Source organism: Ovis aries, chromosome 1, assembly GCF_016772045.2.
Source record: "Ovis aries strain OAR_USU_Benz2616 breed Rambouillet chromosome 1, ARS-UI_Ramb_v3.0, whole genome shotgun sequence".
In the NCBI taxonomy this organism is placed as follows: domain Eukaryota; kingdom Metazoa; phylum Chordata; class Mammalia; order Artiodactyla; family Bovidae; genus Ovis; species Ovis aries.
The window spans coordinates 235,384,414-235,412,256 of record NC_056054.1 but is presented as its reverse complement, the minus strand read 5'-3'; the positions used below and the strand labels follow the sequence as shown (position 1 = coordinate 235,412,256).

The 27,843-nt window shown below is 39.3% G+C and overlaps 1 long non-coding RNA gene across 1 annotated transcript; it reads right to left on the bottom strand.

Moving 5' to 3' along the window:
- LOC132657310 (uncharacterized) lies at positions 1–27,672 on the bottom strand. The gene is made up of 3 exons (XR_009595295.1): positions 27,439–27,672; positions 5,374–5,514; positions 1–207 (listed from the first exon to the last, which is right to left on the bottom strand). It is a non-coding gene; the product is annotated as an uncharacterized LOC132657310 (long non-coding RNA).
- Positions 27,673–27,843: the final 171 nt, after the last annotated feature.

Here is a 27,843-nt window from a genome sequence, read left to right as displayed (position 1 = left end):
CTTTATTATAGTATAGATTTGGGGTTAGATGATGTTGCCCAATATAAGTGTTCTGAGCACACTCAGGGTAGGCTAGACTGTATTAAACAGTCTAGACTGCTAGACTGTTTGGCAGGTTAGATGTGTTAAATGTATTTTTGACTTAACGGTATTTTCCATTTATGGTGGGTTTCATGGGTCATAACCACATCATAAGTTCAGGAACATCTGTAATAGTAAAAAAAAAATGATAACCTTGTTCTTATTATATTATTTATTATTCAGGAAAAAACAAACTCATGAACAATATATTATCCTAATTTAAGAAAAGAAAACTGAGGCTCAAACAAATTAAATATCATGTCCAAGTTGAACAGAGCTGGTGAGTGTTAGAACTGAAATTCAAATCCAAACCTGATGACTTCAAGCTTAGATTCCTTACACCTTAAGAAGCTGCTTGAACACCTCAGCTAATGGCTGGAATGACTACTTACAAAGGCAAGAATTTTTATCACTGCATACTTCTGATAAATAATGGTAAAGTGTGATGAACATTTATAAAGCAGCTGTTGAAAGACCATTTGTTGAATCCTTACTAATGCCAGTTGCTACCTGTAACACTTTGAATACATTGTTGACTCATTTGATTGTTATGATAACTCTACAAGTTAGTTGTTATTTTCCCCTATTTATCAGACAAGGAAATTGAGGCTCAGAGTGGTTAAATATGTTGCCAAACTTTTACAATTAGTATGTGCTGAACAGATAGTTGAACCCCTGACTTTCCAACTGTGTCATTTGTGTGCTTAACCACTTTCTTGAGCTTCTGTTCCTAAAGATGCTAATGAATCAAACACTGAGTTTTCTAGGTCAAGTTAATTTTTGAGTTATTTGGAAAAAGAAATGAAGTTGCTATTTCCTAGGTCAAACATCCAAATTCCTTCAACAAATCCAGAGAGTGGACATGACCTCAGACAGTGGACATGATCTCATCTTGAGGCCTTTTAGCAACAAAGTCACTCCTCTGAATATACCATTGACCTCTTGGTTACTCAAAGTGTGATGTATTAGAGAGAGACAGACAGAAAAAAAAAAAAAAAAAAATGACAGAGAGAGACAGAGGACATCCTACAGTAGGAGGCCTACTTTGACTTCTACCCAGAGGTAATAAGAGCTTCTAAATAGGTCCACGTGGATGACTGTCATCTTAGTGTTGCAGTCTGTTTTCTGTTTTAAGAGCTAACATTATAGGGACTTCCCTGGTGGTCCAGTGGTTAACAATCCACCTTGCAATGCAAGGAACACTGGTTTGATCCTGGTTTGGAAGATTCCACATGCTGCGGAGGAGCTAAGCCCATGTACCACAACTACTGAGCCTGTGCTCTAGAGTCCGGGAGCTGTACCTACTGAGCCCACGTGCCACAAGTACTGAAGCCTACACACCCTAGAGCCTGAGCTCTACAAGAGAAGCCACAGCAACGAGAAGCCCACGCACCGCAACTAGAGAGGAGCCCCTGCTCGGGGCAATTAGAGAAACGCCTGTGAAGCAACAACCCAGCACAAAGAAAAAAAAAGGATAAATCTTTTAAAAATTAAAAAATAAAAGTAACATTATAGAGGAGGTTTTGTTTTGGTTTGGTTTTCAATTATTTCTACCTTTGTGATTTCATGGTAGCCTGTGAAGTGTGAAAATCGCTCAGCCGTGTCTGACTCTCTACAATCCCATGGACCATACAGTCCATGGAATTCTCCAGGCCAGAATACTGGAGTGGGTAGCCTTTCCCTTCTCCAGGGGATCTTCCCAACCCAGGGGTCGAACCCAGGTCTCCCACATTGCAGGAGGATTCTTTAGCAGCTGAGCCACAAAGGAAGCCCAAGAATACTGGAGTGGGTAGCCTATCTCTTTTCCAGTGGATCTTCCCAACCCAGGAATTGAACCAGGGTCTCCTGCATTGCAGGTGAATTTTTTTTACCAACTGAACTATCAGAGAAGCCCCTTTCATGGTAGCCTGAGATAGATGAAAAAAAATTAATATTTGAAATTTTTGTGTTAATTTCTTCACAAGCAATATTTTGTTCAAACCTAGGTTTCTGAATTAGAAAAATGTGTAATTTTTTTTAAAGAGGGGATACATTTTCCATCCAGATGGAATGTTAATCAAAGCCTACTTTTGTATATCGGTAACTAGGTGATGGATCAGAAACCTGTTTGCAATCTTACCTGATATCCACCTGTACAGAGAAATGACACAATATCCAAATATGAATACTACTATTTCAGGTTAAATTTTATTAAGTTCCCTTTATTTCTTCGGGACAAATACGTTTAATGTCCATGTTTCATGATCTTTGTTTCTATGGGATAAGCAGTTGCTTCCCAGTTTCCCTCAACCCATGTAAATGTACTTCATTAAAGATGCTTGTGTTTTAAACTGGGCTTCCCAGGTGGTGGTAGTGGTAAAAAACCTGCCTGCCAATGCAAGTAGAAGTAAGAGATGAGAGTTCAATCCTTGGGTCAGGAAGATCCCCTGGAGGAGGGCGCAGCAACCCACTCCAGTATTCTTGCCTGGAAAATTCCATGGAAAGAAAAACCTCATTAATAGGTATAATAATATAGTCTTCTTTTTAAAGTTTTAGCTTCATTATTTTTAAATCATATGAAGTTGGCTCAAATCTCTCTAAACTATCATATTATTAATGATGAAGAAATACTTTATAACTAAAAACAAATGCTGTCTTTCTTTGGAAATTGGTGAGGTGTTTGAAAGAAGAAAAAGACACTTGTATGGATCCAGAGATCTTTCCAATGGTCCTATTCCAAAATGATCAGAAGGGTTGGATGCAGAGAACCAATCTGTTCTGATTACTTTTTCATGAGAATTCCCACTGATTAGTGAGAATATGTCCAGTAATATGAGTGTTGAAAACCAACATAGTTAGTGGGACTGTTTAGTCTCCATGACTTACCTTGACCAGCTTCAAAATATCATTGCATAATAAATTCTAAATTACTCATATAAAATCTCCATGATTTCTAGAACTTGCTTGGGAATTAAGAATCGGTAGCCCAGACTCTGACATTAATCTTTTTTGTTTCTTTGCCATTTAAATTTAAAGTTTGTTTTAGACTTATTTAAAAATTACTTTTGTAGTAGAAATTCCAGGCACTTTGCTCATTTCCTAACCTACTGGTGAATTTTGAGTTACCACCTCAATATCTAGTCCTTCAAATTTTCTCACCAACAGTACCCAAATATTCCTTTCAGGAATTCAGCCAATTTCTGACTTATGCCTTTGACCCAGCAGCACCAGGAATGGGGCACCTGATCAACACTTCCCAGCACCAGCTCACCCCCATCATCACACATGGATAGTTCAGGGAAAAATATATGACTCAACAAGAGCTGGTGAGAGAATGAATCCCACGGCTTGGGTGGGGAACACAGACGACTCTAAAGCAAAGAGAGATGAGGTCCTAAGGAAGAGCCAAGAGTTTCTGGGAGGCGCAGTGTGGCCTAAAGCCAAAACCAACACTGCAGAAAACAGAAAAGAGAAAGAGAAATTGGGAAAGTGTTGACATGTGTTAAGGTTTTGGACCAAGCTTGACTTCTACATCTATCTCCAGACTTCTCAGTTGAGTGACCCATTAAATTTATTTTATTATTTAAATCTCTTTTCATAACATTTTCCGTAGACAATGGAAATGGAGATAACTTTTCTGAGCCTCAGTTGCTTGTTTTTTTTAATCAGTAAAGCAATGTTAGTACTACCCATCTCATCAGGTATTTGTGATGGTGAAATCAGATAACATCTGTAAAGCATGTGTTATGTGCTGAGTACCAGTATTACATAGTTCTCGAACTATTAACTATTTAATCCTGTTTCCTTTTCTTCTCTCCTCACAGACTTCTGGATACTGCTGTATCAGACCAATGAACGCTCCATTGATCCAGGATGTTTTCAGAGAAGGAGTGGTGTAGGATAAGGAATGAAGTCATTACCAAGGTCACAAAATTCCCAGTGGCTCTCCTTAGACCTGACCGTACACTAGTGCCTTTCCTAGGAAGCATTAGTGGTCAGCCAGGTGGATGGATGTCTGGTAGAAAAGCACTGCCAGCTCCTCAAGGTAAGTGGTAAGACAAGCAGCGAGACAAACTGGAATTTTCTAAGAAGAATATCCTGGAGGGGCCACATTTAACACCAATGGATACTCTGTATTCCTGGGATCTCAAGCTTACTCAAGACAATACACTTCAAATGCAGACATTTAAAGATAACTCTTGCTTTTGATGACAAAAATCTTAGGGACCTACTGATGAAAAAGATGCCCTGTTTAACCTATGTCAAAGAGTTACACTTAACTGTGAGGGAATTTTTTCATTCATTACACAACTCTGGAACAGGAAGAGATGAGTTCATTCAAATTCTTATTTGACAGAGGAGAGAAGGAGGCCCAGAATGGTGAGGGGAACAAGCCCCACAATCAGCTGAGGGCAGAGTCAGGGTTGCCAGTGCCCAAGTAGTCCTCTTTAAATAGACTGTGCTCCACCCTGGCCCCTGCCTAGCAGACTTCACTTTCTCTTACAAACCAAGTGTCTGGCAGACACATAAATACCCATCAGGTCTAACAAGCATAGCTAGTTTTCACAAAGGTGGCACAACTGTCATCTGTGAGTCAGCACTGAGTCTCATGGACACGTTTCCCTGCTGCTGTGCATGCACCGAGCAACTCACATAACAAGGCACGTCTGATTTCTCGGAAAGGGCTAGTTTCACAACCTCAATACCACTCAATTTTGGCTGAATAATCCTTTTTTCAGTGGCAGAGGGCGTCAGGGGTGTGCTGCAGGATGTTTAGCATGATCCCTCTATCCACTAGATGCCAGTAGCAGCCCTTCAGTTTCAAAGGCTAAAAATGTCTCCAGATAACTGTCCAATGTCCTGGGGAAAGGGGTGCAAAATCAACCCACTGAGAACCACTGTTGCAGACAGGGGCCTTTGTGCACTGGGTGGTCCTGAAACCATTTTCTCTTGCAAGCGCAGTCCCCCATGCGGGGAGGGGAAGGACTGGACACAAGAGGTGATGTGTACTGGGAGGTGGAGCATTTCTTTTCAGGCAGGTTAAAAAACTGTCAGACTTCCACAGAACAGACCCTAAGAACACTGGAGTGGGTTGCCATTTCCTTCTCCAAGAACGGACCCTATTTCTTTATCTGATGGGTATTCTAGGTGGAGAGCAAAGACCAAATCTAAAAGGGTCTGATATCTTATTACGATAACAACAATAAGAAAATATACATTAAATAAGAAAAATTAATAAATGGGATGATAACATCTATAATGCAAGGGGATAACTATACAGAGTCTTTGGAAAATAAAGGGTTGAATACTCACGCATACTGGGTCCCCTCCAATTCCCAGGCCTTCCTGTTTCTTGGATGTCCTTACAGAAGGAGCACACAGTGTTGTCATGCCTAAGAACCTCTGCCAAGCTCCTCAGGGCCATGGATGTGGAACCCTAAGGCAGAAGCTGAGCTAGACAGTAGAAGAGAATAGGATAACAATGAGATGTAGAAATACGGGAAAAAAGAAACAGGAGGAAAAAGTAAAAATGAAAAGGGAGTAGGTATAAAATAAAACTTGCCAGAGAATTCTAGCCCCAGCCCTAAAGAAAACATTTTGTTTAAATTAGATTTTCTTAGCATGGATTCTTTTGGGGGGAACTAACATGAATATTTCTCATTCAGAAAGTCTTGCATCAAAGCAGCAATTGTGTTGCTGTCGTTTAGAATACTTAATTATGTCAAATTCACATTATTAAATCTGATAGAACAAGAAATAATACCAAATACTGTATCAATCCTGCATAATCGGTCCTTCTGAATATTATGCTCTGCTGCTATTCCAAGCTGTCCTTGGAGATAGCCTCAGCCTAGCAATACAAAAGGCTTCCCTTCGGCCTTCACAACTGCCTAGGACAACACATTCTTACATCTCATTTTTAATCATCTAAACCTTTTCAGATATACCAGAGTGTGCTTTCAATAGGACAATAAAAGAGACCCAAGACTTCTAAGTGCCTTATGTTTCTTTCTTCTCATGGTTGATAACATGCTGTTTCTGCCTTGTACTAGGTGCCAGATGTGGAGCTGATAGCATGAGGAGGAGAAAGTAAGAGGGAGGCCAGATTCATCTGAGAGTAAAAATAATTTCCTCAAGCCGGCAAGCCTCTTCAAAGAAAAAGGGGGGCAATGTATCCATTCATTTCAAATGCTAAGATAAGACAATTTAGAATGATTGGCACAAAGAATCTTCAGTAGAAGCACTCTTAGGAGAGGACTGAATGACAATTCTTGGTAAGGAGAGTGAGAAAAAGAGGTACTGACAAAAAGAAAAAGAAAAAAGAAAATCCTTCTAACTCAAAAAATTCTCCAGAATTATAAGTCGAGTTATGAAGATGCTCCCACGTATACTGGGAAAATACAGCATTAGTGACGTCATTATTTTAAGAGAAAGCTCCTGGCTCAGTTTTTCTGCACAGCTAATAGACATGAGTGCATTAAGCAACTTCAGTTGTGCCCAACTCTTAGTGACTCTATGGACTGTAGCCCACCAGGCTCCTCTATCCTAGGACTTCTCCAAGCAAGAATACTGGAGTGGGTTGCCATTTCCTTCTCCAGGGGATCTTCCTGATCCAGAGATCACATAAAAGCAAGATGATGGAAAGTAGAAGTAAATGTATTTACTGCAAGGAAGGAAGCTGAAACTCCAGTACTTTGGCCACCTCATGCAAAGAGTTGACTCACTGGAAAAGACTCTGATGCTGGGAAAGATTGGGGGCAGGAGAAGAAGGGGATGACAGAGGATGAGATGGCTGGATGGCATCACCGACTCGATGGACATGAATTTGAGTGAACTCCGGGAGATGGTGATGGACAGGGAGGCTTGGCGTGCTGCGATTCATGGGGTCGCAAAGTGTCAGACATGACTGAGCAACTGAACTGAACTGAACTGAACAAGTTTCTCAGTGGTCCCCAAGCCCCCAACAACTACAATCAATTTGATCTTCCCCTACACATTCTGATTTAACAGTGTTAGGTTGAGGTCTGGAACTCTACTTCTCACAGTCTCCCTAGATCATTCTGATGCTTTGTCAGGCTTAGAAGCCACTGGAGAATTTGAGTTATGGGACAGTTTTTTAAAATATCCTTGTATTTTTTAGAGCTGTATTAAAAATGACTTAATTTCCAAATATGCCACTCAAGTTCATTTATTGCAAGGCCTTATGGGCCAGTGACCTTTAGAGGTCATACAGCATTTTGTTGAGCTGATGAAAAAGGCAGACCCTACTGTAGAAAAATACATGTCTCTAGAAAGTTAAAAAATTTACACACATTTTAGGGTATCTATAGATTGCTGAAATCCATCTTCATCCACGTGGGGAGGAGAAGTCTGTTTGAATGCGTGCCCTTATGGTTTGTGAGTGTTAATAGTTCAAATCCCCCTCAAGTTTCAGCACTTGAAGATAGCCTGAAACTTGAAAGTTGCGACATTTAACAGACCAGGTTTAAGAAACAGGAAATCCAGAGGCAATAATGCAGATTCTACGAGAACCTCTTACATGGTCCCTCTGCCTCCAGTTTTCTCCCTTCAATCCATTCTCCACTAGTCAGCCAGAGGAATAATTACAAAGTGAGTCTGACTATAACCTGCTCATGAATAAAAAACTTCAAGATTATCATTTTGCCCTAGGTCTAGGTCTAGGTTATCTTCCCTCATAGCTCAGTGGGTAAAGTATCTGCCTGAAAGGCAGGATACCTGGGTTTGATTTCTGGGTCGGGAAGATCACCTGGAGAAGGAAATGGCAACCCACTCCAGTATTCATGCCTGGAGAATCCCATGGACAGAGGAGCCTGGCAGGCTACAGTCCATGGGGTATCAAGGGTCAGAAACAACTTAGCGACTAAACCATGCAGCCACCTAGGTTACAGGCTGTTGTTGGTGAAGGGTGAAGTACCACCTTCAACTGTTTTCATTGCCTTGCCCTTCAGCATCACTAGGGCTTCCCTGATAGCTCAGTTGGGAAAGAATCTGCCAGCAATGCTGGAGACCTTGGTTTGATTCCTGGGTTGGGAAGATCCCCTGGGGAAAGGAAAGGCTACCCACTCCAGTATTCTGGCCTGGAGAGGGCCACAAAGAGTCAGACACGACTGAGTGGCTTTAACTTTCAGCATCACTAGATGATTTTTAAAATACCAATGCATGGGTACCACCCTTGACCAGTTACCTTAAAATCTCTTGAGGGCAAAAAGGAGTGACTTATAGGAAGGGGCAGAGTCTAGCATTAAAAATAAGAAGGGAAGGGAAGAGGAGGAAAACACCTCCTAAGATTTGGTTGTGTAGGTGAGTCAGGGCTGAACTGATCCAGTCTAGGACCCACCCTCTAGGTCTTCTACATGTTTTTCCTTCTGCTTACCACAGTTTTCTCCTTCTGTTTCTTCACTAAGCTAACCCTACCCATCCTTATTTCTGAAATCAAAATTCCCGAAGCTCGAGCCCTCCATGGCTCATCTCTGATTACATTGTAAGCAGTTTGTAAGTTTGGTGTTTGGGATTCTTTTCCAGTTCTAGAACTAAAGCCTAGTACTAAATCTAACATATTAAGTAGCCATTTGTAAGTAGTTAATGAATAAGAAAAAATTCAGGATCTGCATATTAGTATATGCAGATTACACCCAAGTTCACTGGTTCTGCTCTTGGAAGGCTGCATGATACCTCAACAGGGAACCTCGATGGTGCACATGAGAACTTTTCTGTTTGCTCAGATCTCTCTTTAAAAGATGGTAGCCAGCAAGGGTGATCAAACAAGTCTCAGTTTGGTACTCAAGCTCTTCATCTTTTAAAATTATCTTTCTAAGCCTTCTTCCTAGCATCTAAAGGTAGCTGGAAATACTGTAGTTTATCATCCAATAAATATTAGTTAAGTGACTGAAAGAGTGAAAAGGTTTCAGTCTGTGAAACTTGGTTCTATGGGGCTATAGCTTATGAACCTGCAATATGTGTTAAAAGCATATCTCCCAAGTACACTTGGTCTGAAGTTTCTGTATGGAGATACGATATTTGTTATGGTAAGTAATTTTATACTAATAATATCACTTTGGATATTTTTCTTAGAATAGATAATAACAGAATATTTTTGAGTCCCCTCTATAAGTCACATACTTTTCCAAGCATTTCAGATATACTGACTGATTGTTCTTTTTTTTTTAAATGAAGTATAGTTGCTTTACAAAATTGTGTTATTTACAGGTATATAGCAGTGATTCTTTTTTTTTTTAAGGTTATATCCCATTATAGGTTAATATAAGATATTGGGTAAAGTTCCCTTTGCTATACAATCATTCATTCTCTACAAACTAAAAAGAAGCTTCCATTATAATCCCCACTTTACAGATGAGGAAATTTAAGCATAAAGAGGTTATTTAACTTCCCTAAAATTAATAGCTATTAAATAGAAGAGTCAGAAGTCAAATTCTGGTATCCTGGCTCCAGAGACCATGTTTTTAGCCATTCCACTGCCATTCAAAAGACAGCATCAAGGCACAACACTGTGTATTTTATGAAATGTATATTTAATCAGAATCCGTACCTGTAGTGGATTTTAAATTTTTTAAGAAGAAACTAAACTGTTCTCCTCTGGCCTGGAGAGGGTTGGATAATTTTTTTTTTCTAGAGAGAATTTATCAATATGCATCTTTTCATAGGCTCTAAAATCTACAATAAAACCCATGTTTCTATGGCCTTATTCTTAAATTTTTAGGTCAGGAAACACTTTTTATGTGTCATTCAGAACAAAATGCTTCTCTTTCTTCCCAAATAGACAGCAGGAATAAGAGAGAAGTTAAAAAAAAAAAAAGAATGGAATCTATAAAACAGAGGTTTAGAGAGATCTAGAGAACAGAGATCTAACAGAAGTCTCCCCCTAATTTTTTAAATTATAATTTTAATGCTACAATACTTTTGAGAACCTATTTTCAGTTAATGTGCTAGGTGCTGATAATCTCTAAACATAGCTGAGCAAGTCAGTTGCTAATTAATAGGTAAAGATATCACAGAGATAATTTTAGATAGTAATGAGTGCTATGAAAGAAATAAAACAGGGTGTTTTAGTATAGGGTGACTAGATCACAGGGTTATTTTCACTTCACTTCATAAAATGCAGGGTGTAAAATTAATCATTTACAGTTGACATTAGTTTAGGGGTTTTGGTTACAAAAGCAAGTCTATCTCACTCTCTGAGTTGTTTTTATGTTTTACCTGAAACTAACTTTTTATCAAAATTTAAAATTCTTTTTGTTTTTCCTATTCTGTACTTTTAATATAAAAATGTCAATCAATATTATCTTTCCCCTTCAAATGATGTCAGACCTGAAATTTGGGGAAATTTTCTCTGTGATGTTTTCTATCAATTTGTGATTTTTTTCATGGAAGTGTTTCTGAATAGTGGTATTCCCTACCTTATCAATTTAATTAAAGACTAATTGCCAGTTAAATAAAGGAATGGGTGCTTTTGGGTAGATATTGCTTAATTTTATTAGTAGGTCTGAACTAATTCTGGAATATCACTATAATCCTACCAGAAAACAGAAAGTGAAAATGAAACTAGTGATGTTAATTTTAATAACTCAGAAATTTACAACTTGTAGAATTAAAACATGGAAGAGTAAATTTACACAATTCCATAGTTCAGTTAAAAGTTTTTAACTATTTATTGCTGAGCTTAAACTTGCACAGTACATCATGAGAAACGCTGGGCTGGAGGAAGCGAAAGCTGGAATCATGATTGCCAGGAGAAATATCAATAACCTCAGATATGCAGATGACACCACCCTTATGGCAGAAAGTGAAGAAGAACTAAAGAGCTTCTTGATGAAAGTGAAAGAGGAGAGTGAAAAAGTTGGCTTGAAGCTCAACATTCGGAAAACTAAGATCATGGCATCTGGTTCCATCACTTCATGGGAAATAGATGGGGAAACAGTGGAAACAGTGGCTGACTTTATTTTGGGGGGCTCCAATATCACTGCAGATGGTGACTGCAGCCATGAAATTAAAAGACGCTTATTCCTTGGAAGAAAAGTTATGACCAACCTAGACAGCATATTTAAAAGCAGAGACATTACTTTGTCAACAAAGGTCCGTCAAGTCAAGGCTATGGTTTTTCCAGTGGTCGTGTATGTATGTGAGAGTTGGACTATAAAGAAAGCTGAGGGCTGAAGAATTAATGCTTTTGAACTGTGGTGTTGGAGAAGACTCTTGAGAGTTCCTTGGACTGCAAGGAGGTCCAACCAGTCCATCCTAAAGGAGATCAGTCCTGGGTGTTCATTGGAAGGACTGATGTTGAAGCTGAAACTCCAATACTTTGGCCACCTGATGTGAAGAGCTGACTGATTTGAAAAGACTGTTGCTGGGAAAGATTGAGGGCAGGAGGAGAAGGGGATGACAGAGGATGAGATGGTTGGATGGCATCACCGACTCAATGGACATGGGTTTGGGTAGACTCCTGGGTTTGGTGGCGGACAGGGAGGCCTGGCATGTTGCGGTTCATGGGGTTGCAAAAAGTCAGACACGACTGAAGCACTGAACTGGACTGAACTGAAACTTGAAAAACTGAAAATAAATCCACTGTGATAATTTTATCTTCAGTTGTTTTATATCAGTATTTTGTCAAACCATGTTTTCAAATCAAAACTACACCTTGGTTAAACATTTGACTCTTGAGTCATTTCCTGAAACAGAATTTCTTTCTTGCATTGTTCGTTATTAATTCTGAACGGTTTTAGGCATTTTGACTACTTACAAACCCACAGCTTTTATGTTGGTCCCTTTTGAAAGATACTGTATTATGCATACTCCCTGTCTTTAAAATAAATGGCAATAATAGAAAAAACAGCCCCCACCATGTCATATCAGAAAGGAATTGTTCTCTGCAGCTGGGTGATTACAGTGTGTGTTTTGTGAGACAGTCCTTGAAAATGGCTCATAATGCTTCCATTTTTCCTCTGGACTGCAATATATTGTTGGTAATAAAATCTATGAGCTCTGCCAAACACAAAACTGCAAATCGAGACTGTACAGGGACTGTCATCCAGTCTGTCACTGTTTAGAGTTACCATCATTAGTTTTAGTCTATAACTAAGACTGAGGCTCTCTATTAGGCTTCTGACAGGCTGAATACACATTTGTTTGGTAATTACATTGAAGGATGTACAGCAACCATGTGGTATTTTTGCTGAATATGTATTATTGATAAATAGAAATGACAGGAACTATAACATCTGACACGCCAAAGGTCTACATGATAGCACCTTTTCAAGGTTTCGGTTTTGGAGATTAACTAGTATTAGTTACAAGAATTCAAGGTTGTAAAGTACAACAACAAAAACTAACTCTTATCCAGTACTTTGCAATTTAGAATGTTTTCCCTCCCCCCCCTAATTATTTGAATCTCATTACTTGGAGAGAGGTATAAATAATTCAGTACCCAATCAGGAAGAGAGAAAAACCATGACTTGGATCCATGAACACGGACTTCAAGTTAGAATATGCTGAGGCCCAGATGTTTATCCTCAGTGTTTAAAGTTCAGAAGTGTATATTACCTCAAGGCCATTCAAGAAGTGAAAATCAGTACCGTTAAGCTTAGAGACCAATGCTATCCTGAAATACATAGTCGGCTATTTCTCCAGCAAAGCTGGGTTCATGTGGAATCAGCAGAAAATTATAATTCAGGGTCTGCAATCATGATGAGCCCCATGCAAGTCCCTGCAAGGGAAGAAGAGCGCTTTTATAGAGAGGAAAAGTAAGTGGGGAGGGCTGTAGTAAACAAGAGTCCATGAGTTTTCACTGTCTAAGTCCTTGCCAGGGAAGGAGTCTATTTTCTTCCTGTTGGGCTCTACTATTGCTACATGAGAGCTCCCTCTTCTGGTAATTCCACTCTATTTAACTGAGATTTCTATTTATTAATTTTAAACACCAAAGGGCTTCCCTGGTGGCTCAGACAGTAAAGAATCCGCAAGCAATATGAGAGACCAGGGTTCGATCCCTGGGTTGGAAAGATCCCCTGGAGGAGGGTATGGCAACCCATTCCAGTATTCTTGCCTGGAGAATCCCCATGGACAGAGGAGCCTGGTGGACTACCAGGGTATATCACCATGGTGTACGCTGGCAGGGAGCTCTGAATAGTAGGTTTTAAAGTTTAAATTATCATCTATTTAAAGAACAAAGAAAAGGAGAGAGGCAGATGGAAGTAGGGGAGAAAGAGAGAAGCAGGGAGAGAAGGATGGAGAGAGAAAGGAAAACAAAGAAAGAGGAAAAGACAGACAGAGGTCTTAATTGCCTGTGTAATGTTCCAGCCACTCAGCATTTTGCATTCTACAAGGTCATGATCATATTTTCAAGATGTCTAGTGAGTTATCAGTATGGTTTCTAACCCTTCCCTGACTCTAAACTCTCTGTGCTCCAGTTTTCCCAGCTATAAAACTCTACATGCACATAAACACATACATGTAATACATTTCAATATTATAAGGATCAACTGAGATAAGCCATTAAAAAAAGGTGGCAGGGGGGGCTATTTCCTTCCTTTTGTTTTCTTTCTTAATGTGTGCATTTTAAGACTACCCAAACTGAAGTATATCTGAGCACTGTTTTCATAACAGTGACCTGATTACAGAATTATACTGAATTGGGAAAAACAGATTTTGATACCACTCTGACCAGGACCATTGTCCTCTTGCTGGGTGTCTCTCAGACCAACAAGAGTTCTCCATGTCAAGGGCCAACTGGATGAATGCCAAATACCTTATGCAGCAATCCTTCTCTAGCTTTTCTGTTTTAAATATGACCTATATCAGTGAATTAAAACTTATCATTCTAAGGGCCTAAGGATAGTTTCTGTTTTTATAACAGGTAAATCAAATTCCACTAAGATATTACATACAAGAAAGTTAGCTAGATTGGCTATTTTCAAAGTATGGTGACTAAGGGATTACATATTTTATTACTGAATCCCTGGGTAAATGGTAGTTATACTCTGAATTATAATTTTCTAGGCCGGAATACTAGAGTGGGTTGCCATGCCCTCCTCCAGAGGATTTTCCCAACCAAGGGATCAAACCCAGGTCTCCTGCATTGCAGGCAGATTCTTGCTTACTACAGCCCTCTCAACTTTCTTTTCCTCTCTATAAAAAAGTTCTCTTTGCCTTGACTTACAGGGACTTTTGTGTGGCTCACCATGATTGCTGAAGGGGGTCTGTGTCCAGACTTCTCTATAGCTCAGATGGTAAAGAATCTCCCTGCAATGCAGACCTGGGTTCGATCCCTGGGTCAAGAAGATTCCCTGGAGAAGGAAATGGCAATCCACTCCAGTATTCTTGCCTGGAGAATTCCATGGACAAAGAGGCCTGGCAGGCTACAGTCCATGGGGTCACAAGAGTAGGACACAATTAAGTGACTAACACACACAAGATATTAAGAAGAGGTGGCAAGAATACACGGAAGAACTATACAAAGAATATTCTCATGACCCAGATGACCATGATGGTGTGATCACTCACCTAGAGCCAGACATTCTGGAATGTGAAGTCAAGTGGGCCTTAAGAAGCATCACTAGGAAAAAAGCTAGCGGAGGTGCTGGAGCTATTGAGCTCCATAGTAATAGCAGCATCAGTTCAGTTCAGTTCAGTCACTCAGTCATGTCCAACTCTTCGCGACCCCATGAATCGCAGCACTCCAGGCCTCCCTGTTCATCACCATCTCCTGGAGTTCACTCAGACTCATGTCCATCGAGTCCATGATGCCATCCAGCCATCTCATCCTTGGTCATCCCCTTCTCCTCCTGCCCCCAATCCCTCCCAGCATCAGCATAGCATAGCTCAATAGTAGCTGAGCTACTTCAGATGCTAAAAGATGATGCTGTGAAAGTACTGCACTCAATATGCCAGCAAATTTGGAAAGTTCAGCAGTGGCCACAGGACTGGAAAAGGTCAGTTTTCATTCCAATCCCAAAGAAAGGCAATGCCAAAGAATGTTCAAATGACCTCACAATTGCACTCCTCTCACATGCTAGTTCAAGCCAGGCTTCAACTGTACAAGAACTGTGAACTTCCAGATGCTCAAGCTGGATTTAGAAAAGGCAGAGGAACCAGAGATCAAATTGCCAATATCCACTTGGATCATCAAAAAAGCAAGAGTTCCTGAAAAACATCTACTTCTGCTTTATTGACTATGCCAAAGCCTTTGACGTGTGGATCACGACAAACTGTGGAAAATTTTTCAAGAGATGGGAATACCAGACCACCTTACCTAACTCCTGAGAGACCTGTATGTAGGTCAAGAAGCAACAGTTGGAACTGGACATGGAAAAATAGACTGATTCCAAATTGAGAAAGGAGTACGTCAACGTTGTATATTGTCACCCTGCTTCTTTAACTTCTATGCAGAGTACATCATGAGAAATGGCTAGATGAAGCACATGCTGGAATCAAGATTGCCAGGAGAAATACCAATAACCTCAGATATGCAGATTATATCACACTTATGGCAGAAAGTGAAGAAGAACTAAAAACCCTCTTGATGAAAGTGAAAGAGGAGAGTGAAAAAGTTGACTTAAAACTCAACATTCAGAAAACTAAAATCATGGCATCTGGTCCCATCACTTCATGGCAAATAGATGGGGAAACAGTGGAAACAGTGACAGATTTTATTTTGGGGGGCTCCAAAATCACTGCAAACGGTGACTGCTGCCATGAAATTAAAAGACACTTGCTCCTTGGAAGAAAAGCTATGAGCAACTTAGATAGCATATTAAAAAGCAGAGATGTTATTTTGCCATCTAGTCAAAGCTATGGTTTCTCCAGTAGTCATGTATGGATGTGAGAATTAGACTATAAAGAAAGCTGAATGCAGAAGAATTGATGCTTTTGAACTGTGGTATTGGAGAAGACTCTTGAGAGTCCCTTGGACTGCAAGGAGATCCAGCCAGTCCATCCTAAAGTAAATCAGTCCTGAATGTTCATTGGAAGGACTGATGTTGAAGCTGAAACTCCAATACTTTGGCCACCTGAGGCGAAGAGCTGACTTATTGGAAAAGCCCCTGATAGAAAGACTGAAGGGAGGAGGGGAAGGGGACGACAGAGGATAAGATGGTTGGATGGCATCACCGACTTGGTTGACATGAGTTTGAGTATGCTCCAGGAGTTAATGATAGACAGGGAAGCCTGGAGTGCTGCAGTCCATGGGGTTGAGTCAGATACAACTGAGCAACTGAACTGAACACACAGGAAAAAGGCAACAATGTCCATTAACATGAGAACTTTTCTATTACTAACCTGCTCACAAATCTTAGTTGATCTGTTTGTACTGACTTCAGCATTATGTCGTTAATTTAATCTGAAAACAGAATAACACTTACAGTTAAAAAATATTAATTTAGCTAAAGTTCCTCTGAGTGCTTGCTAAGCACTAGCCACTGTCCTAAGCAACTCATATGAATTAACTCATTAATCTTCACAAATATCCTGCTATGCCTTCTTATAGGTGATAAAACTGAGGTTCAGAGCAATTAACTATCCCAAAAGCCTTCTATATTTGTGACTTTATGAAGTTAATTCAGCTTAAAAATATAAAGCTGTTACCTCTGGCTGTGTGTGTGTGTGTACACCTGCTCAGTCATGTACAATTCTTTGCGACCCTATGGACTATGGCCTGCCAGGCTCCTCTGTGCTGCTCTGGTTGTCCCTTTCCTGGTTTTACCTTATACCTGCTTTGTAAAAATCAGTTCTATAATAGGTAAACTGAGCTTACTTTAGAGAAAAGGCCTTTTATTACCCTAGGGAGTTTGGTATTAATATGCCCTTAGTACTTTACAATGAATTCTGTTTTGAACTGCTACTTTTATTTTTCCAAAAAGTATACCCAAGGATTGTTTGTCCATATCCACTTTGCCCAGAGGACGAAACAATATCCACAGCACTCATTCAATGCAGTGGTCCACTGAAACGGATCTCCTTGGATGTTCATAAATACAAAATCTCTCTTACACAGATAGATGTGATTAGATTGAGAAATTGAACAGGAAACTGATGATTCCACAGTAAAGATCTCTTGTTCTTCAGGGGTTTCTTGTTTTTTGAGTCTTACTTCAAGACCAGGATGATTTACTGATGGAAGCAAGACCAGTATCCTGGTTTTCAGTCTCCGTTTTGCATACAGAAAGGCTTTGAAAGGCAAGGTAACAGCCATCTCTACTGTAATTAGCATTAGAGGAACTTTCAGATGATGCAAAAAGCTATAGCAATTTCTAAGAGTGCTTTCCACTTCCCCTCTGAGTTTACTTTCTTGTCTGTAAATTAGGAATATTTCTAATCTACTATAGAGCTGGCCTGAAAACGGTCAAATGCTGCAAGGTGAAGCTGCTAGTGCTACCATTTGTTTTCTATGATGACAACTGTCTTGAGATTTCAATGCTGTTTTCAAAGTAAACCCATGTGTACTGGCTATTTTCATAGGTTCCTTAAAGGAGCATACTATACTTCTAGAACAGTCACCTATGGTCTCTCTAGGGCAGTGATCCCTAATCTTTTTGGCACTAGGCACAAGTTTTGCAGAAGACAATTTTTCCAGAGAGCAAGGGTAGGGGTGAGGGTTGGTTTCCAGATGATTCAAGCACATTACATGTATTGTGCACTCTATTTCTATTATTACTACATCAGCTCCACCTCAGATCATCAACCGTTAGATCCCAGAGACTGGGGGCCCCTGCCCTAGAACAGCAGTTATCAAACTTGCATGCATCACCCAGAGAGCTTATTAAAATACTGGTCACTGGGCAGCATCTCTAGACTTTATGATTCAGTCAGTAAATCTAGAGCAGGGGCCAGTAATTTGCAGGCCTAACGAGTTCTCGGATGATGCTGATGCTACTGGTCCAAGGACACTTTAGCACTGCTGATCTAGGAAACGGTACAGAGATCTATTTGTTGGAGTTAGTATGACCAACTAGTGAGGTCTATTTCAAACTGCCACTGCACTGAATGAATGCTGTCCTCCAGATAAAGTGGATATAGACAAACAATCCTCAGATACACTCCTTGGAAAAATAAAAGTACTAGTTCTACACAGAATTTGTTGTAAACTATTCAGTCAGTTCAGTTCAGTCGCTCAGTCGTGTCCAACTCTTTGCGACCCCACGAATCGCAGCACGCCAGACCTCCCTGTCCATCACCAACTCCCAGAGTTCACTCAAACTCACGTCCATTGAGTCGGTGATGCCATCCAGCCATCTCATCCTCTGTCGTCCCTTTTCCTCCTGCCCCCAATCCCTCCCAGCATCAAACATTATATGCATGTTAATGCCAAGTCTCTAAGATAATAAAATAAAAATCATAGAATATGGACAGGGTAGAGGAGGCAGATGGAGAAAAATATTTGTAGTCTTAAGACTGTGTTCACTGTCAACTCTTCAGTATTTATTTAACCAATCCCAGAAGACCATGCCACTGAAAGGATTGTCTTTCAGCTATTGACAGGGAGGACATACACAGAATTCTAACACAAGCTGAGGCAAATGTGTTTTCTGGGTGAAGGACTCAATTCTTTGTCTCTCCTTAGCGGGAAATTTCAGTAAATTGCAAGAATTATAGATTAGGGCTATCATCCAATTTTCAAAAATAATTTGAATCTGGACCATTGTTCTGTTTTTCTCAAGGTGAAAACAGAAATTTATCTTCTTCATTTTATCTTTACAAAAATGTTCTTGTATAAAAGTCTGAAAGACTGAAAACTGTTATCCCAAAATCTAAATATATAGGTATGCTTCTTAAGTGTACAGTCTCACAAAATTTTCAAGTAGCATCCAATTTTTTTATTTTTTCGTAAGCTGTCCTTGTAATAATACCTTAAACCAACATCTCTGAAAAGTTCAAAGCTTCTATATCTTTATATCACTTATTCTCAAAATACCTCTGGGAGGATGCAGGCAAGGTATCATTAAACCCATTCTACAGACAGTACAGCTGAGGTCCAGACTGCTTGCATCACTTAGAAAACTAGTGGGGCAGAGTCTGTTATTATACACTTGTTCTAGAATTTCAACATCCTACCTTCATTTTAAAGCCACATTATATAGTATTAAAATGAAAACTTCCATTTAAATTTTTTTTAATAATTTTAAATTTAGTTCTTACTCCCTTTTAATTTTTTTACTTATTTAGTTTTAAATGTGGCCTTGTCATGTGACATGTTGGATCCTAGATCCCCAACCAGAGATTGAACCTGCAGTCCCTGCATTTTAAGGGTGGAGTCTTAATCACCCAACGGCCAGGGAAATCCCAAAAGTATTCTATTGTTGAATCAAGGCTTTTTAAAATGCCATGTTATTTAATCCTAACAGATCTTGGTCAACTCTCTTACTACTAGCATATTCTCATTAACTCTACTTAAAAAAAAATATTTATTTTTGGCTATTCTGGGTCTTCACTGCTGTCTAGGTGTTTTCCCTAGTTGCAGTGAGCAAGGGCTACTCTTCATTGCGATGTGCAGGCTTCTCCCTGCAATGGCCTCTCTTGTTGCAGAGCACAGGCCCTAGGACTGGGCTTTCAGACGCTGCGGCACATGGACTTAGGGCTCCACGGCATGTGGGATCTTCCTGGACCAGGAATCAAATCTGTGTATCCTCTATTGGCAGGCAGATTCTTTTACCACTGAGCCACCACGGAAGCCCTCTTACTCACTCTTTTCTCTGTTTTAACAAACTTACATATATACGTTTCTCATTTTTTAAATGATATTATTTTGACTTTTTTTCTTCCGACAAAAGTAATACATACTTATGGTAATATTTTAAAAAATATTTAAAATTACCTATCATTCTATTACCCAGAGATGTCACCAGTGCCACTTTGTGAACATCATCCACTTATTTTTCCATAAAAATAGAAATATTTTTCTATATAACATGATTTTTCTAATAAGATTTTTCTCTTTCTGTTCTATCCTTTAAGATGGAAAAGGATTTTTTATATTAAAATATATGCTGAACTTCTTTCTATGTTATGAATCCTTCTTACGACTTTTCATCTTGTAAATGTTATTGAAGTAACTGAAGTACAACAGACATTCAGGAAAGTAAACAATCATCAGTGTACAGTCTGATGAACATTTACAAAGTGAACATCCCCATGTATCAGTCTGAGACCAAGAAAAGAACACTGACAGAACTCCAGAAGCCCTGTGCCTACCACCAGTCACAAGGCACTTTCAAAGTTATCCATTAGTTATTTTTGCCTCATTTTGACTAGATATGAATGACATCGGGCATATATTCTTTTTTGTCTGGCTTCCTTTGTACAACATTGTGTTTATTAGATGCATTCATGCAAAAATTCTTTTTAGTGGCTGCACAGTATACTATGGATTTAGTGGATTACTATGATTTACTCAAGCATAAAAGCAAAAAACCACTCTTTTATGGGACATTTAAGGCATTGCGTATTTCTCACTGTCATAACAGTGTTGCTATGAGCACCCTCGTTGATTTGTTCATGTTCTTATATGTTCCATTGGATAAGTTTCTAAAAATGGAAATACTGAATTGTGAAGATATCCATGATGTTAAGACTTTTGGTGAATATTACCCGATTGCCATTTAGAGTGATGAAAATACATTTCTACCGGTAACATGGGAGACAGCCTTTTTCCCATTATTTTCTCCATCACTACATGTTTCAATTTTCTTTAGTCCTTAAGGTGCTGATGGATTCTGGTCTCAGCATATTAGAATTCTTAACAGAAATATTTCTCAGTTCAAATCTTGAATTATTTTAGAGGACCAGTTTTTCTTTTTTGTTTTTTAATTGAAGGATAATTGATTTACAGAATTTTGTTGTTTTCTGTCAAACCTCAACCTATGAATCAGCCAAAGATATACATATATCCCCTCCCTTTTGAACCTCCCTCCCATCTCCCTCCCCGTCCCACCCCTTTAGGTTGATACAGACCCCCTGTTTGAGGTTCCTGAGCCATACAGCAAATCCCCATTGGCTATTTTACATATGGTAATGTAAGTTTCCATGTTACTCTTTCCATACATCTCACCCTCTCCTCCCTTCCCCTCACGTCCATAAGTCTATTCTTTATGTCTCTCTACTGTTGCTCTGTAAATAAATTTTTCAGCACCATTTTTCTAGATTCCATATATGTATGTTAGAATATGATATTTATCTTTCCATTTCTGACTCACTTCATTCTGAATAATAGGTTCTAGGTTCATCCACCTCATCAGAATGGACTCAAATGTGTTCCTTTTTATGGCTGAGTAATATTCCATTGTGTATATGCACCTCAACTTCTTTATCCATTCATCTGTCGATGGACATCTAGGTTGCTTCTATGTTCTAGCTATTGTAAATAGTGCTGCAGTGAACACTGGGATACATGTGTCTTTTTCAGTTTTGGTTTCCACAGGGTATATGCCTAGGAGTGGGATTGCTGGGTCATACGGTGGTTTTTTCCTAGCGTTTTTAAGGAATCTCCATACTGTCTTCCATAGTGGCTGTATCAGTTTACATTCCCACCAACAGTGAAAAGGGTTCCCTTTTCTCCACACCCTCTTCAGCATCTATTGTTTGTAGACTTTTTGATGATGGCCATACTGACTGGTGTGAGATGATATCTCACTGTAGCTTTGATTTGCATTTCTCTAATAATGAGCGACATTGAGCATTTTTTCATGTGTTTGTTAGCCATCTGTATGTCTTCTTTGGAGAAATGTCTGTTTAGGTTTTTTTCCCACTTTTTGATTGGGTGTTTTGTTTTTCTGGCATTGAGTTGTATGAGCTGCTTGCATATTTTGGAAATTAATCCTTTGTCAGTTTCATTTGCTATTATTTTCTCCCATTTTGAGGGTTGTCTTTTTACCTTGCTTATAGTTTCCTTTGCTGTGCAAAAGCTTTTAAGTTTAATCAGGTCCCACTTGTTCACTTTTGTTTCTATTTCCTTTACTCTAGAAGGTGGGTCATAGAGGATCTTGCTTTATGTCATTAAGTGTTCTGCCTATTCTTTCCCCTAAGAGTTTTATAGTTTCTGGTCTTACATTAAGTCTTTGATCCATTTTGAGTTTATCTTTGTGTATGGTGTTAGGAAGTGTTCTAGTTTCATTCTTTTACATGTAGCTGTCCAGTTTTCCCAGCACCATTTATTGAAGAGGCTGTCTTTGCCCCACTGTATATTCTTGCCTCCTTTGTCAAAAATAAGGTACCCATAGGTGCATGGCTTTATTTCTGGGCTTTCTATCTTGTTCCATTGGTCTATATTTCTGTTTTTGCGCCAGTACCGTACTGTCTTGATGACTGTAGCTTTATAGTATAATCTCAAGTCAGGAAGGTTGATTCCTCCAACTCCATTTTTCTTTCTCAAGACTTCTTTGGCTAGTCGGGGACTTCTGTGTTTCCGTAAGAATTGTGAAATTTTTTGTTCTTGTTCTGTGAAAAATCCAACTGGTAATTTGACAGGGATCATACTGAATCTGTAGATTGCATTTGGTAGTATAGTCATTTTCACAATATTGATTCTTCCTACTCAGGAACATGGAATATTTCTCCATCTGTTTATGTCATCTTTGGTTTCTTTCATTGATGTCTTATAATTTTTTGTGTACAGTTCTTTTGTCTCATTAGGTAAGTTTATTCCTAGATATTTTATCCTTTTGTTGCAATGGTGAATTGGATTGATTCCTTAATTTCTCTGATTTTTTTAAATTGTCAGTATCTAGAAATGCAAGTGATTTTTCTGTATTGATTTTATACCCTGCAACTTTGCTAAATTCACTGATTAGCTCTAATTACTAATTGCTAATTATTTTTTTAATTAAGTTACTTTTATAATATGTATTTGTATGAGCCAGATTTTTTTTTTGTTGTTGTTTAGTGCACTCTTCAGTTACTAACTCTTAAATGCTAACAGACATCATGATATAGGATTCCTTGAATGTGTACAGCCTGACCTAGCTAAATATTTCACTTCTCAAATATGCATTGTTCTAGTGTGTGAAAGAAATATAAATTCTGTGTTCTTTATGTCTGTATTTTAATTGCTTTCTGTTCCCTTAAGTCTAGAGATTTACTAGTCTAAGTAATAATCATTGCCCCATGTTTTTATGACTTAAATGTTTCCTTCCCTAAAGCCTTTTTTAGAACTTTGTCTTAAAAGAAACATTATTGTGTGAAAACATAAGTCAGAAGAAAGCAAAAATCATCTGTATTCCCTCTACTTCACTCCTTGTTTGTTTGCTATGTCTCACTGCAGTCTTAGTGTTGCATATTTATAGAATTATTTTCACACAAAACAATGAACTGTACTGCACATGCTGTTTTGTAAACTGCTTTTTTCCCCCTTACTATATCATAGACAGTTGTCCATCCAATCATTTTTTGATCCAAATAACATCCCTCAATTAATTAGTGTTATAGACTTACATATATTCTCTCCAGAGTGCTTTGTAAACACCACAGTGCAAAGAAGGTGAAAGTTCCTTCTTGTGGAATTATCTGGCAACAACTGTGTTTTGTGTTGAAAGAGTCTTGGTGTCCTGGGACCCAGTGAACCCAGGTGAGAATATATTTATTGATGTGATTCTCTAGGCTCCAGCCCATCTCCCCAACCATCCTCATTTTGCTCCTAGCACTTTTGTCTGACCAAAAGGAAAAGTTAGCAATTCACTTTCTTATCTTTCACACACATTTCAGTTTCCAGTAATGAATCCTGAATGCAGAGATCTGCAGTTTTCTTGGATTTTTGCTAAACAAGCTATCCCTGGGAAGCAGGCAAATGGTTACATTTATTTCCCAAAGTGTCACTGTTGTTTTAACTTCATTTATAAGCATGCAGTGCTTATCAATTAGGAGTGCTGTCTCCATTCATAAAATGTATGAGCTGATGGTACAATGGCTAGTTAACTAAAAAAATATGCAATTACTGTGTAAAACACATGGTCTTAAGCTAGTAAGGATCTGGAATGGGACCAGTATTTTTCTCATTAAATGTGGGTTTGGGGGGCGGGGAGCTTATTACTATAGTTCCCCAGCAGCATAATTATTTTCAGAAATACTCCTTTCTAGTTACCTAACACAAACTGGTATGTATTTTCAGTTGTTTGTGTCCTTGAACAGACAATCCAATGAGAGACATAGATTCCCTGATTTAACTTTTAGCCCAGGATAAGAGAAGTTACTTAGTTATAAAACTTGACTTTATCCAGGGGTGAAAAAAAAAATCTCTCTGAAGATCAACTATGATTTATTTACCGGGCCCAGCCAATGTTTGAGTATCTTAAAGGGTATTAGGCGTGACAATATGTTTGAAAAGTGTGTTGTCTTCATCCTTTGACAGAGCTAAATCCACAAATCATTAGGTCCAGAACTAAACTTGAGATGAAAGCTCACTGCTTTTTTCCACCAAGCCATCTAACCTCTAGTTTAAGCACAAGTATAAAACCATCTGCCTACCAGGAGGTTGAGGCCGCTCAAAATCCATTAACACCATATGTATCAACAGAAGTGTGATTTCAGAGCCTCAAATGTTTTTCTTTTTTTTTTTTCCTTTCCTTCATTATTGTCTGCCAGAAACTTAGCTGGGATGCTTTCCCTTTCCTTAAAATGCATTGCATTTCAGTTTAATTATGCAAGTCCCCCTCTTATTAAGTAATTACACACATTTTCTCATCTGTGTGTCTGTAGTTCAGAAGTAACCACTTCATTTAGTTGAAAAATAAGCCAAAAAGAGGAATAAAAGATTTTATTTTCAATTTCCTTTCTTCCTCCCTAGGGGAACTAACACATCTTTCAATGCATCACAAGATAAAGATGCTGACTCAGTCTCTTAAATCACCCCTGGAGTCTCCAGTACAGTCCTTAATGAGATGGAGTTTGCTGTACAAGAAGTTGTTTTATTAAGTGAGTGAAAAATAACTTTTCCTCCTCCAAAAGTGCCCTTGGTGAAATAATTTATGTCTGAACCCAAACCTCCTATGCTTATCCCCAAACACAGGGAAGGGCAAACAACACAATTTCAAAATGACAAAATGGCTACTTCGTTGGAAGTCATACTTTGGAAACATCACCCCAAATGAGAGGTTAACTGTGGTCAACATATGGAAGTAAAGTACCTGCCAACTGGGTTGGGGGCGGAGGCAGGGGGAAGGGGGGGGGGGGGGTTTGAGGGGGAGAAGACAAATCATGCAGATCTTCAGAGAGCAAGGAAGGAAACAAAGCGGGAGAATTTCTACTGTAGTTCATAATGATTTTGCCTTATTTATGTGGATGGAGATTTTCTCTAATCTTTGGCATTTGTGGCTTATAAAAATAAGCATTTTTATATCAGTTACCTCATTCAATCCTCATAACAGCCTTAAGAATGAGGCAAAAAATAGATTACCCTTCCCCCAAGTCACAGACATGTGATCTGCGTTCAAGATTATTAAATGACTTGCCCAAGGTTCTATGTGGTTGATCAGTGCTCCATGACAACTGATTCTGAATGAGTCGTGTCCTACTGCTTTTTAAATTAACCGATAGAAAATTATTTATAGTATAGAAGTTCTTTGCAGGCTATAGTGACTCAGCAGTACTGGTGGAACAAAGGGAAGTTAAGAATTATTGGTGCATATAATCCACATAAAATGCTAAATTCAAGTGGTTAATTTCAGCTTTGTCCACCCAAATCTTTCAAAGATGCTTACATTCACATAGTAATCACAGATATTTAAGTTCCCCTTTTGTTTATGATGACACTGGTTGATAGAAGTTTCACTGATTTTCTTTTTGCCTGCTAGCAGAACAATCCAATGGTAAAACAGCAAGAGGGAAAAGGAAAGAAAAAAAAACCCTGCATATTCTGAAGAGTCAAAAATAAAAAGTTGATATTATTGATTGACTATGAAGTAACATCTCCCTGAGGATTCGACCCCATGGATTGTAGCCCACCAGGCTCCTCTGTCCATGGAATTCTCCAGGCGAGGGGTTGGCATTTCCTACCACAGGGGATCTTCTCAACCCAGGGATTGAACCTGGGTCCCCACATTTCAGGTAGATTCTTTACTGTCTGAGCCACCAGAGAAGCCCACTGATCTACTAGCTTACTACAAAGTAGCCTCCTAACTTATCTCCCTGTCTCCTCTCCCCACCCCACTTCCCTCTAGTCTTATAAATTGCTGAAGGATTATTCCAATTGTAGTTACCTTGTGCAAACCCTTCCATAAACTGGCTAAGAAAATAGAAACTCTTCACCCTTGTATTCAAGACCTCTGAAAAATAATAATACCTATATTAAACACCTACTATAGAATGAATGGGCTTCCCTGGTGACTCAGTGGTAAAGAAACCGCCTGCAATGCTATAGAGGCAGGAGACCAGGGTTCAATTCCTGGGTCAGGAAGATCCCCTGGATGACATCATGGCAACCTTCTCCAGTATTCTTGCCTGAAAAATTCCATAGACAGAGGAGCCTGGCAGGCTACAGTCCATAGGTCACAGAGAGTGGACATAACTGAAGCAACTTACTAGGCACACACACAGAACGGATATCTCAAATGATCCTGAGAAATGTATGATTAGGTTCGTTTTAGAAGTGAGAAAACTGAGGCTGAAAGAAGCTAAATAACTCTACCTACGTTGGGTATTTATTCAGTGGTGCCACCAGTGTCCAAACTCAGGCCCACTTAACTCCAAGGTCCAGCTTGTCTAGATTTGTTTCTGACCACTAGGACATGTGTGTGTGCATGCCTCCAGCCCCTGTACCATAGCCTGCCAGACTCCTCTGTCCATAGGATTCTGCAGGCAAGAATACTGGAGTAGGTTGTCATGCCCTCCTCCAGGGGATCTTCTGGACCCATGGATTGAACCAGTGTCTCTTAAGACTCTTGCATTGGCAGGCAGGTTCTTTTCCACTAGGGCCACCTGGGAAGCCACCACTACCACATTCGTAGCCTAAATTAACAGGAGCCTGCCCTGCTGCTTTGCAACCATTCCTGGCCCCATCATAGTCTCATGCTATGTGGGGAGTTTTTCCATCTGGAATATTCTCAATCCTACTGCCTTATAGAAATATTAGTTCTGGAACTTCCCTAGTGGTCCAATGGCTATGACTGTATGCTGCCAACGTAGGGGGCCTGAGTTCAGTTCCTTGGCAAACTAGGTCCCACATGCTGCAACAAAGACCTAGTGCACTGAAATAAATAAATTTTAAAAATAAAATAAGTAGAAGTTAGTTGTTCAGGACACATCTCAAACATCACCTTCTCCTTGAAGTCTTTTGCTGAATCTAATTTCCAGTGACCTCTAACACTTGAAAAAAAATCTCTCTCTTCTTTGAATACTTTTACGTCTTTGCATAATTCTTATGGCACTTACCTTCTTCTTTATTGTAGCTGTTTTCCTGTCCCCATGAAAAATTTGCGAATTTCTTGAAAATGGGAAACTCGGATTTATTCATTACTAATGTCCTTATAGCCCTAGTACGAATTAAATGTAGCAGGAATTCAGAGCTTCAAAATAGAATTGCAATATCCCAGGGACAGGGGAGCCTGGTGGGCTGCCGTCTATGAGGTTGCACAGAGTCGGACACGACTGAAGCCACTTAGCAGCAGCAGCAGCACTGCATTAAGAAACATCACCGGCAGCAGCCCAACCAATGAGAAGCCTCCATACTTTGGAATCCCGACTTCCACCAATGAACTCCTTTATTATTACAGCCTCCTTTCAATTCTCCGCTTCCGCCTCAAACTTTCCCCTATTTAAAAGCAAGTCCTGACTTTG